The 12,883-nt window shown below is 39.2% G+C and overlaps 1 protein-coding gene across 7 annotated transcripts in view; it reads right to left on the reverse strand.

The window, feature by feature from the left end:
- Positions 1–12,883, reverse strand: part of CEP43 (centrosomal protein 43) — a 2,274,574-nt gene that overhangs the window by 703,986 nt on the left and 1,557,705 nt on the right. The window lies entirely within an intron of this gene.

Below are 12,883 nucleotides of genomic sequence, written 5' to 3' on the forward strand. Positions count from 1 at the left end.
CTCGGTCCCCGAACCAAGGATAGATCGTCGGCTCCGCGATTCCGGTAATGGATCCGTCGGAGTCGAGGTGAACGGTGCCGACAGAGAGAAAGACGGCTCCGGCACTGAGGGCTCCACGATCATCAGATCAGCCTTGGAGGAGGAACAGATGGAGATAAGGGAAGGCCTTCGAGTCTCGACACCAACTGGGAAGAGACTGAGATGAGTTTGGACAAGGCCGTATTCTCCATTAACTTCTGCACCACACGGTCTACATCTGAGTCAGAGAGGGGCCTAGAAGAACGCGTCGAAGGAATCGAAGACGGAGCCGACCTCAAGAGCACAGGAGGTGGAAGCTCCGTCACCGGTTCCAAGACTCGAGGCTTGGTGACAGACAGAAGTTCGACACTCGGCCCCGAGGTCTGTGGAACCGGTGAACGAACTTTAAATGAAGAGCTCGGAGCCGATGACATGGGCTCCGACGTCTTCGATTCCTTTGAGGATTTAGATGCCTGGTCCGATTTATCAAGAGCCTCTTGAAATGCAGGCTTCAAAAGGCCTCTGTCCATGAGCTTCCTGCGCCTATCTGTCATGACCCTTCCACTGAAAGAATGACAAATGGAACAGTCTTCTTGCAGGTGGAGAGGGCCAAGACAGTAGACGCAGGAGCTATGGTTATCTGTGACAGACATTTTCTGTCCACACTGGCACCGTTTGAAGCCTGACTTCGCTTTCTCAGACATAATCAATATAAGAACAGTCAAATCTAGTAAAGTTATATAAATGTCTACACAGTCCTGTACAGACAGTCACAGCCAAGAACACTAATGGTAATACACAATTAAAAGTTTAGTCAAATCCAGAATTTTGTCATATCCAGCAGTAAATTCGAAGTTAGTGGGTAGGATAGGCTCCGAGGGAACTAACTAACTATATATATTAAAAAATATATACGTAAGGATAAGAAACCCTCGACTCACTACACACACAACACACACTAAAGACTTAAAAGAGAAACTAGAAGAACTATCTAAGAAATCTTAGACAAAAAATGCAATCTTATCTGCCAGGTGGTCTGAGCTCATCAATATTGATGCGAACGTTGCAGCGGCAAACTAGATCTGGGTAAAGGCAGAGGGAATTGTGGGAGACAGGTTGGTCTCGAGCTTCTTCTCGATGCAGAGCTTTGCCAAGCGGCCAACTCGGAGCCGAGGATCGGCTCCGAACCCATGTGTAAGAACAAACGGCGAGATTGAACACTCTCACATTACTGAATTACGTTATTAAATTAGGTGACAAGATGGTTACATTTCATTATTTAAATACAGCACAATTTAGGAATACTTATTTAAATCATACTAAGGTAAACTGGTCTTATTATGGCTTTTTAAACAATTTTCATAAACCATTATAACTGCACACAACACTGCAACATATCAGATAACCTGCTTTAATTACAGCCCATTAATTTTATGAAGAATCAAAAGGACAGCTCTAATAACAATACAACATGATGGAAAGTTAATACTTGTACTCTCAATTTATGGCCTGTCAAAATTATCCTACATTAATAATCCAAGAAAAACCAGGTAGAAGGCAGTCAGGCAGGCAAAACACGAACATGAATACTTTTCCTTAGGGCAAACAAATCCTGGGATAACTGAAGAACTGTATGCTATACGTTAGGACTAGTCTGAACCAGAGCAGAATTCTTTCAGCTAATGTGGAGCTCACAGTGTAGCTAGGATGAACAATGACAACCTTGGCCAATCCCTTTCATGCCTTGGAACTGGACTGAATTCCCAGGTGATGAACAGTCACAACCCTTATTTAAATCAATGATATGTGAAATCTGAAGTGGGAGTATCAACAAGTACTTTTCGCAGGTAGATAGGCTATAATCTGTATTGCCACAATGACTGAATACTCGAGGCAGTAGACTCAAAAGAAAAGTGTGTGCCTGTGAAACTGGATTAATGCCTCAAGACACAAGAAAACCGTAAGAAATATGTCTGGGGAAGCAGTGGGATACACTGTGAAAGGGCTTACGGTTTTCTTCTGTTTTATTCAGTACTTTTTCGAATAAAAGGACTTCTTATTCAAGCAGTTTTTGCAGTGCTGTTATTTGCCACACACCTCTGTTGGATTTTATCTGTATTTACTTGGATGTGTCAGGCATTAATCCAGTTTCACCGGCACACACTTTTCTTTTGAGTCTATGCCTCGAGTATTCAGTCATTGTGGCAATACAGATTACAGCCTATCTACCTGCAAAAAGTACTTGTTGATACTCCCACTTCAGATTTCACATATCATTCATTTAAATAAGGGTCGTGACCATTCATTACCTAGGGATTTGGTCCATTTCCAAGGCATGAAAGGGATTGGAAAATGTTGTCATTGTTCATCCTAGCTACACTGTGAGCTCCACCATTAGCTGAACGAATTCTGCTCTGGTTCAGGCTAGTACTAACGTAAAGCATACAGTTCTTCAGTTATACCAGGATTTGGTTGCCCAAAGGAGAAGTGTTCGTGTTTTGCCTGCCTGACTTCTACCTGTTTTTTCTTGGATTATTTGTTTCGTTTTTGCCTTGGTATCCTACATTAATGTTCAAAGACACAGAATGAAGCCAGCTGAGACAAGAGCTAGTAATTACCAGAGTCTTTTGGCTGAAACTGCATTCACTGTCCAAAAGCCACTGGGGTTGCACCTACAACCTTGCTCTAAAAACTGCGCCATTACTGGTGTTAGCATATTTAGTCAAGGGTACAGGGAGTGAAGGGGCAAAGCCTTCTGCATTTAATACCTTAATTTTTTTTGACATACAGGTGCAGAAGTACAGTAGGAGAAACAGTAACAAAAGTAGGGACTTCATGAACACTGGGCCCTTGACATTAACATACTTGTTCCTCTTAACTTCATATCATATTCAGAAACCTTTATAATCTTATAAATCTGCTTGCCTGCAGCTGCATCATTCTCATATCAGCATAGTTAATACATTCAGTGAGCACTTACAATAAATTATCTTCACACAAACATTTTAAGACTACTTGTAACATACCCCTAAATCTTACTAGGATATAAAATATCCCTTTGCTAACTATGTCTGCAAATCTAAACAACATTCCTTTGACTCACCGATTTCCAAAAGACAAATATCAAGACTGATGAGATGAAAACCTTGTGACAATTCATAGGTGAAATGTTACAGACTCAAAATTCCAGATTCTACCTCATATGAAAACTGTATGATACACACTGTTGGAATAGCAACTGGCACCTAGAAACTTTGGAAAAAAATTATTTTGGGAAAGATTTGAGTGAAACAGGTATACTGTCCAAACTAATTAGGGTTGCTGTGAGGATCCTCTCTTCTGAGAAAGAAGCACTTTTCCCACTACGACAACCAACTAGCACTAAACTTGGAAAGCGATCCAACTGAGGAATGCTCAGTTGTGACTTACGTTCACTATAATCCCTGCAAAGTGAATTATCAGCAGTGTAGGATATGCTGAGAGCAGGTACCCTCTAACAGGTCTACAAGCAGCCAGCCTTCTAAGCAAGGAAGGGCATAAATTCCATCTTTGTGAAAAGCTGCAGCAACCTAGCTAACATACTTTGTGGATGCATATATTTGTCAATACAAAACAATGAGAAGAAATCCATGGTAGATGGAGACAGAGGTACAGACAGAGGAGTGAAGTAATGAAGGCAAGAAAGAGCTGACAGTTGCCATGCAGAAAACAACAGTAAAATATTGTCCAAGTTCCATCACTGAAACCAAATATCTCTGATGGCATGGATTTTAAACTCATACCAATGGCAGAAAATACATATGAGCATGGGTATGGTTCTTGATCCACACCACTGTAAGTCATGTAACATGTGAAAGGTGACTGGCATTAAGGACATACAGTAAATGAAATATGGTGCCTTGAGTGCTAGCCAGCAACTGAACATTCAAATAAGCTGTGCAATGTACAGCTGCAGATCTGAAATATAAACCTGGATTCCCAAGGATTTTATCCACCTTAGACTTAGCCCACTATCCCTGTATTCTTAAGAACAGTAACTGAAATGCATCCAAAAATATTTTGTACACAAATACACACACACATACACACACACACAATATTTACAGAAAAAAGGGAGGTAAATAAGTGTTCAGTACAACACTCTCATTCCTGGTTTACTCTGTGCTGCCAACAACCAAACTACTTTAGCAAATCAAAACCACAAATGACTATTTACCTTTCCTTTAAATATTTAAAAGTGTCACACCTTCCTTCAGCTTTCATTGCTTAACTGTGCGATTCTGAGCAAGTCACTTAACCAGACACGTCTCCATGGCTGAGTCTGAAAAAGGTCCACAGAAATCAGTGCCCTACCCCGGAAAACAAATAAAATAAAATACACAGATAATGCGTTATCAGTAAAATTACAAAAGAGGAAAGCCCACAGAGTTTGCTGCACACCTGATCAACATATGTCCCCGCAAACTTACAAACAAGTCATCAACCACAAGCTTTAATATTCAATAATAAAAGTCGTTAACTTGGGACAAAGTAAAAATGCAACAAAAATATTCTTGCATAAGGAAGTTCAACTAAAGGTTTTAAACTAACAGCTGACATAGAGAAGCACTATTTATCAGCTAAAGTATACCTTAACTAATTTTAAGTGAAGCTATTTTATGTCCTGTTTCTAACTTCCAAGATCAAATTATTATTTGAAGAGTTCTTACAGGCAATATAGTAAATGTGGGGTACTGTCTACTTGTATATGTTCCAGCAATCAAATCCAGCAACTGACTAACAGTCAAAGTAGTAACTAACTTGAGAATTAGCAGTATGAGTTCCATACAGGATTCCTTGTAACTTCAGTTTGAATTTTAGAAGATGCTTTCTTCTTTCCATGGTTACATTATTGGGTGGGGTGGGGGGAAGCACAATCTACTGATTAAATAAAAAATACACCATCTGATAAAGCATTGGGCTTTCAACATTGCAGACGTTTGTACAGTCACAAAACTGAGATGGCTGCATTTTCAAAGTGCAGTACGTTCCCAAAACTGCAATATATTCCCAAAGTAACAAATGTACAATTTCACAAGTTTCTTTAAAAACTAAATATTTACCAAGAAGAAATTATAATGTAACTGCTCTTAATTTAATCTATTACAGAATTTACATTTTCTTAATACAGCTGTAGGATAAGTCAGGCAAGTACAATGCAACTTCTTTTATCTTTCAAGGAGCTACTAACATTTTTCCTAATTCAGTACAGCTAGAGCATAACTCAATTCAGTTTCTCTGCCTTTACCTTCTGAAAATAAGATATATATATTTAGGTTTGTTATAGCTTTTTTTTTAATCACACATGATAATGAGGAATAAAGGTGGGCCAGGAGGAGCATTCATCCAGACAGGAGGAGTAACTAACTTCAGCTTCCTCATTGTTAACATGCTGAGATCTGTGACAGACTCATACAGTGCCACGTGCCAGTCTCAGATGTGGCACCACTCAACAGCAAGTTAAGGAGAAAAAAGGACACATTTTCCTCTTCCCTTCCCTCCTAAGGAGCAGCTCCATTTCTGTGTCACATCCTCATTTGGGGAACAATAACGGTGTCTTATCTGATCTGCTGCTCTTCCGTATTCTTCTAAGTAGGACTGCCAGGTCCTGTGTGTCCCAACTTCACATTTATGTGAAAAGCAAAAAAAAAATATTTTCCAAATGCACCCCCTAACACCTTGTGCATGCGGCAACTGTCACTTCATTCTACCCTAGCTATGCTTCTGAACATGATTAAGAAGCATGACCAGAAATAAACCAAAACAATACAATCAATAAAACCAAATCCTACGCTAGTTATAACATCTGGGAAACTGAATACAGACTAAATAAAATATACACACAGTTGGTATAATTATTAGCACAAATGCAACAGCAAACTGAAAAATTAAGTTTTTAAATGGCACTTAAAAATGGTCCAAGAAGAGGAACCACAAGACAATTAAAATATACAAGACTCAGTGCAAGCCACTGGATTCCAAGCCAGCTAGAAAAAGGCAAAGACAAGTCATGTTGATCGAGACACATGATTATGAGAGAAGGAGCCACAAAACCTGAAGAAACACAGTCAAGGCAGACTGATCCCTGTGATTACATGATGCTGTCCCTCAAAGAAACAATTCATTACTTGACAGGAATACTCTACATTCTCATATGTCAAATCAAAATCTCAGAAAGTCTTGACTCAAGACAGGTGCATGAAACCCCAAGTCTATACAGTGAAACAAATTCCCCTGTCATTTCCCAAATGAAACCACTCCATAGCTGAAAAATACTCCAAAGCCTGGCAATAGCAGTTGTGAACAGTCCAAGTTCTTATCTATTAAGCTGATGATACCACACAATCTGATTGACAGCAGAAAGGACAACATTGGAAACAGCTTATAGTAGAAGTACAGGAGGAATGGTAAAGACATTGGATACTTGACAGAGAGTAAAGCAACCAGTGCAGACAGTGAAGAGGACTAGGATAGTGAAACTGGAAGGAGGATTGATGTAAACAGGAGGATGAGGGGCAAGAAACAATAAATGGAGGAAGTCGCAGTGAGTTCATAACAAAAGTGGATTAAGAGTCTTGGTAAGAAAGAACAGATTATAACAAAACACAGCTAAATCCATGATAATTATACATTTAAGAAAAGGTATATAAAGTACAAGTTTCAGCTTAAAAACAACACTTTATCAAGCATTTAATATGCATAAACAGAACCCCAATTAAACAGAAAACAAAATTCACATGATTAATGATCTAACATTCCTAAAAATAAGAACACAATGATTTCAATTCTATATGATCTCTTTACACTCCATTTGCTTACTAGAACATCTCTTCTAATGTCTTGATACACTTGTAAAACAGAGAATGGAAAGTGTTCTCAGCTCCATTATGCGACATATGTTTAGTCAAACCATTATAGTAAACTCTCAGTTAACCGAAACTCAAGCAACTAGAACTCTCAAGCAATCAGAAAAAAAAAATTTAAGAAATACAGTACAATTTTCATGTGTTGCACTTTCTCTTCTCACCCCCCCCACTCCCGGCAGAAACATAGTTTATGTTTTCAGAGTTTTAGAGTTTAAAAAGGAAGATAGGAATAAATTCCCTCTCACCAACTAGAGCCAGTCAAACCAAACAAATAATACAGGGTACACTATTACTTTGGACTATTTTTAATAGCAACTCTCCAGCAACCAGAAACTACAGTTATCCGGCATCTACCAATCCCCGTGGGTGCTGGTTAACCAAGCATTTACTGTACTCGTATTTTCTTAATATCATAGCTATGTTGTGCTGAATGATCCATAAACTTCCCGTTCATTTCAGCAACCTAAAAGGAGGTGCAAATATTAAATTTAGCATCATATACTATATTGTTTCACAATTTGCAAAACTAGATTTATATACTTTTAGTTAGTGGGTGCTCAAATGAATCTGTTTGTACCACATACTGGTATAAATTACAATTCAAACAAGGATACTTGCCGACTCTAATTCTACCTGGTGACAAACAGACCCATCTTACAGCATAATTCCTGCTTCAAATTCATTTTATTTTATAAGCAAATCTTGGTGTCATACTTCTCAGCTTCTTAATATCTGGCAAACTTATTAAAAATGTCCAATTTTGTCTTATGATATATAAAATGCATCTATAATTACTCTCATTAACACTGCATTTACACTCAGATCCATGCTGGCACATGTCACTGTAGCCATATATGGCATACCAAATAAGGACACATCACTAGAATGCAGTATATTGACAGATGAAAACACTGTGTCACTGTATTATTATACCCATGCTGCACATCATCATCAGACAGACTTGGCTAAACATATAAAAATCATCATCATTAACAGTTAACCTAGAGTGTTTACCAATTTGTCCCTCAAGAATATTCTTAAAAAATATAATGGGTGCATACTTGTGCTATGCAGGTAACTACTATTTTTTTTTTTTTTTTTTTTACATCTTTCTTATAAATCCTAGTCCCAACTATTTACATCTTTCTTATAAATCCTAGTCCCAAGTAAATGATCTCAACCTTTGAAGAGTTAAACATTAAAAAAAAAAATCATACTAATATCTGAAGAGTTCATAACAAACCTTAGAAACTGGCACTGTTATTAATATAGTGATTAAAATCATCCAAATTGCTCTTACCACCACCACAGACCAAAAACTGTTGTTCACAAATTTGCCATAAAATGAAATGTGCCCCTTCTATGGACCGTCATAAATGAATGTGTGCTCCATCTCCCAATCATACAACACTACATTAGCATAGGTGTTCTCTACAGGTGTGTCCATGGCTGTAGTTTGATGGAAAACATTTTCCCTGTAATGGGAGATGATATTCTCCAACAATAACCCAAGAAAGGTACACACAGCATTGATAAAAGAATTATTGCAGTGAGGATTTTTTTTAAACAAAAAAAATCTTTATTAAATTATCACATATGCCATATGCAGTCTTATATTTGTATAAATGAAAAACAACTCACTTTAACACATGTTTAGTTGCAAATATTGTGCATCACAGATCTCATTGAGACAACTGTAATTGCAAACATTATACATTTATAATATATCCAGTCATTGTCAATTAAGTATTACATAGCTAATGCAAATCCTGCCTTCTTTTAAAACCTTTTACTCATCTCCATATAATGTTCCCACAATTCCCATTTTTGGCTATGTAGTTTGCTCCTTCCCTTTTCTAAAGATCCTAATTCACAGTTGCTTTATTTCTGTAATTATATTCATTACTTCTGGTAAAGCTGGTTTAGACTTTGATTTCCATTTTCTAGTAACTGTTTTTTGGCAGCCACCATAATTAGACTCAGTAAGGCCTTACTACGTCTAGGCAATTCCGAATCTGAATCGTAGCTCAAAAAGATCATCTTCTTAGTTACACCAGTTTGCCCACCCAGTATCTCTGACAGAGCAGTCTGCAGGAAATCTTTAAAGTCTGACAACTCATTACACTCCCGGAAAATGTGCTCCCAGTTACCTCTTTCTTCCCCATTACACCTCCAACATTTACTGTCTACCCGAGGAAAAATTTTTTGGAGTCTACTTTGGGTATAAAAATACCTACTGCAAATACTTCCAAGCAAAGATCCTAAATCTTCTAGACTTTGTAGCATATTTGAGAGATATAAATACATCCCCTATTATCTTTGTGAACTGCTGATCCATTAGCTCTTCCCAAGCCTTTCTGAGCTCCTCTGAGTCTTATACTTGTCATGCAATATTTTACATGCTCTACTATTTATTCCTTTTTTAATGGTGGCTTGTACTCTATATTACATTACAAACTCTACCAGTGCTCGTCTTTCATTTACAACCTCCTTATTTCTTTCTCTTTGCCTATACTTTGATATTAATCCTTGAGAGGGAAGGCAATCTCTAACCTGCAGTCTAAATAAATTATTGACATCTTTCCATTCTATTACCCTTCCCTTTCTAGTTATTTGCTCCCAATAACTTGGATCCTTTGCCAGTTTCTCTAATAAATTCCAGCCACCTCTTGACTCTTGTATACCTAAGCCCAGTAATCTACATCAGTAGAATCTCTTTTCTCCATTCCTGTGCTGGCTTAGTTCTTAAAATACTTTCTGCTACTTTATGAATATAATATTCTGTATGATTATTGTCATTCTCATTGAGGGTCTGCATCCAAAATCCCTGTCTCTCCTTATTTCTTGAGCTTCTCCCCTGTATCATCATCATCATCATCCCCTTCCACTTTGAATTATAGTTTTATGCTTGTGGTATGTATAAGAACCTTAATTGTGTTGCTCTAAAATACCCCTTCAAATTGGGTAATCGTAGTCTGCCTTGTTCTACTCGAAGAATCAGCTTATCCGACTGGACCCTTGGTGTCTTCCCCTCCCAGATAAAATCCTTCAACTCTTTTTTTAATTGCTATCCACAACTTTTCTTCTGGTTGATAAAAATATGCCTGACCTCTGTATAAAACTAAAGGGACTAAAAACATTTTAACTGCTTGTATCTTACTATCAATATCCATATAAAAAGAAGTTATGTCTTACCATAACGTTCCATCGGAGTTGTTTCATCTTTGTTTATTCATTACTCTTGGGATTCAGTTCCGACCTCGGAAATGAGACGGCCTTTTTTCAATTTCGTGGCAGCCACAAACCTCTCGAGCTAAGATTTTACCCATCATGCCCTTCTCCCTGTTACCTCAGATCTAGTTTGCAAGTTGGAAATATGAAGCCGAGGTTATCTCTGGTCAGACATGACCTAACAACTGGAAAGAAGGACAAATGAGATTCACCAGAAACCTTTGGAGGGGGAAGATGGGTGGGCCATAATGAATAAACAAAGATGAAACAACTCAGATGGAATGTTATGGTAAGACATAACTTCTTTATCTGATGCTGTTAATCTTCGTTTATTCCTTACTCTTGGGAAAGAGTCCCCAGCTATCTTGTTCCCTGGGCAGTCCTATGGAAGGACATTCCGGAGCACCATAGTACCAGAAGAAGCTCTGCCTCTGGAGGCCAAGTCCAATTTGTAATGAGCAATGAAGGTATGAGGCCTAGCCCAGGTTGCAGCTGCACAAATGACATTCAAAGATGTTCTAGCATGGAAGGCTGCAGAAGTTGACATTGATCTTGTAGAGTGGGCCTATACTCTGCCATGTAAAGGGATACCATTCTTGCCATAAATGAAAGTAATACAATTTCTCAACCAAAGTGGCTAAAGTAACTTTAGAAACTGGACAACCTAATCTGGATTCAGAAAAGGCCAAAAACATCTGGTCAGATTTTCTATTAAATTTAGTCCTGTCTAGGTAAAAACGAATTTGTCTATGTACATCCAAGGTATGCGGGCAATATACTCCTCTGTTAGAATGATTAGGGAAGAACACTGGCAAATCAATAGTCTGATTGATAGATAACTCAAATGACCTTGGGCAAGAAGGTCAGACTGGTCCTTAATGAAACTCTGTTCTTGTGAAAGATGAGGTAGGGGGGGTTGATAGACAAGGCCTGTAATTCAGAAATACATCTGGCAGAAGTAATAGCAACTAAGAACAACATTTTCCAGGACAGATACTTTGATCATAGGTAGATGCAGGCTCAAAAGAAGTTGTCAACCCTTGAAGGACTAAGGCCAGGTCCCAAGGTTGAACAGGTTCTCTGAATGGAGGATATAGTTGGGTTACACCCTTCAGAAAGGTCTTACAAAGTCTGTGTGACATTAAGGAAGAGCCCTGGAAGCCATTATGAAAATCAGAAATTGCAGCCAAATGAACAAGAACTGTGGAGGCTGCTACCCCCGATTTAAAAAGGTCTGAAAGATATTCTAGCACAATAGAAACAGGGGCTGTAAAAGGGTCCATTTGTTTATCTTGTAGCCAGAGAGAAAACCTCTTCCATTTGCTGCAGTAGAGTTAGTCTGGTGGATGCTCTATGACAGGCAATCAGAATGTTACGCACAGGGGAATATAGGTCATGCTGCCTGGCAATCATTGGAAGTGGATAAAAAAAAGCTGTCAGTTTCAGGCTGGATAGGTTTGGATGAACCAGATTCTGCGGGTGAAAGATCAACTCTGGAGTTGGATTGAGAATCCATGGTCGATCTAGCAGATGAGGCCAAAGGAAGGGAAACCAAACTTGTCAAGGCCAATATGAGCAATGAGGATCACTTTGCTCTTCAAGTGACGTGCTTTCTTGAGGAACAGGGGAATGAGGGGTGTCAGAGGATAGGCATATAGCAGACCCGATGGCCAATCGTGGACTACAGCATCTCTCGGTGACTGTTCCCGAGGGGGGATCAGAGCAAAGTATTTGCTGCACTTGTGATTGGACGGGGACACAAACAGGTCACAGCAAGACTGGCCCCCACGGTCGAAAATCTTCACCACCATTAGAGAATTGAGAGACCACTCGTGAGGCTGTAGAATGTATATGCTCAACTTGTCCGCTATCATGCTGGAAGCTCCCGGGAATGTGCGTCGCTATCAGAAAATGGTTGGAGGCTATCGCCCATTGCCATATTCTCATGGCCTCTCGACACAATGGGTATGATCTGGTTCCCCCTTGTTTGCTGATGTACCAGACTACTGCCATATTGTCTGACTGAATTGCAATAGTCCCTGATGGAAGGCTTGATTGGAATTCTTGCAATGCTAGTAGCACTGCCCTCTGTTCTAGGACATTGATATACAGATGGACCTCCATCTGTGACCAAATGCCTTGGACGGTCTTTCCCTAAAACAGCCACCCCACCCCATCAGGGAGGTGTCCATGGGCACTGGGCTGATGAGGGTTGCCGAATCGGAAGAAATAAGGGATCTAGGGACCCAAGTAGATAGTCAGCTTTCCTTTGATAACCATGTTGCCAAAGTGGTTAGAAAATCCTTCTATGTGACCCATCTGATCACGAAAGGGTTCGCATCAAGATCTAAGGATATAATGGTGCCCCTCTACTCTTCTCTCATCAGACCCATTATTGATTACAATGCACCAATTTGAGTGTACCTGGCTAGACATCTTCAGCAGCTGGAGAGACCACAGAGGTACCTAACCAAGAGGATTACTGGCCTCAAACAGTTGCCCTATGCAGCACGATTGAAAAAGCTAAGACTGTTCTCTGGTGCATACCTCTTTCTCAGAGGCGATCTCTATCTAACGTACAGAGCCATGTCCAACCTAGAATTGTTGAACATGCTCCATCTTAGCAAAACCAAATCTACTCGAGCTACACGCTCTAGGGATATAAACCTCAACACAACAATGAATAGAACATTCTGGAGGGACAGATTCCCTTCGCAGAGACTTCCCTT

The sequence above is a fragment of the Protopterus annectens genome, chromosome 1.part0 (assembly GCF_019279795.1).
Source record: "Protopterus annectens isolate FY-2018-M chromosome 1.part0, PAN1.0, whole genome shotgun sequence".
NCBI lineage: Eukaryota > Metazoa > Chordata > Ceratodontiformes > Protopteridae > Protopterus > Protopterus annectens.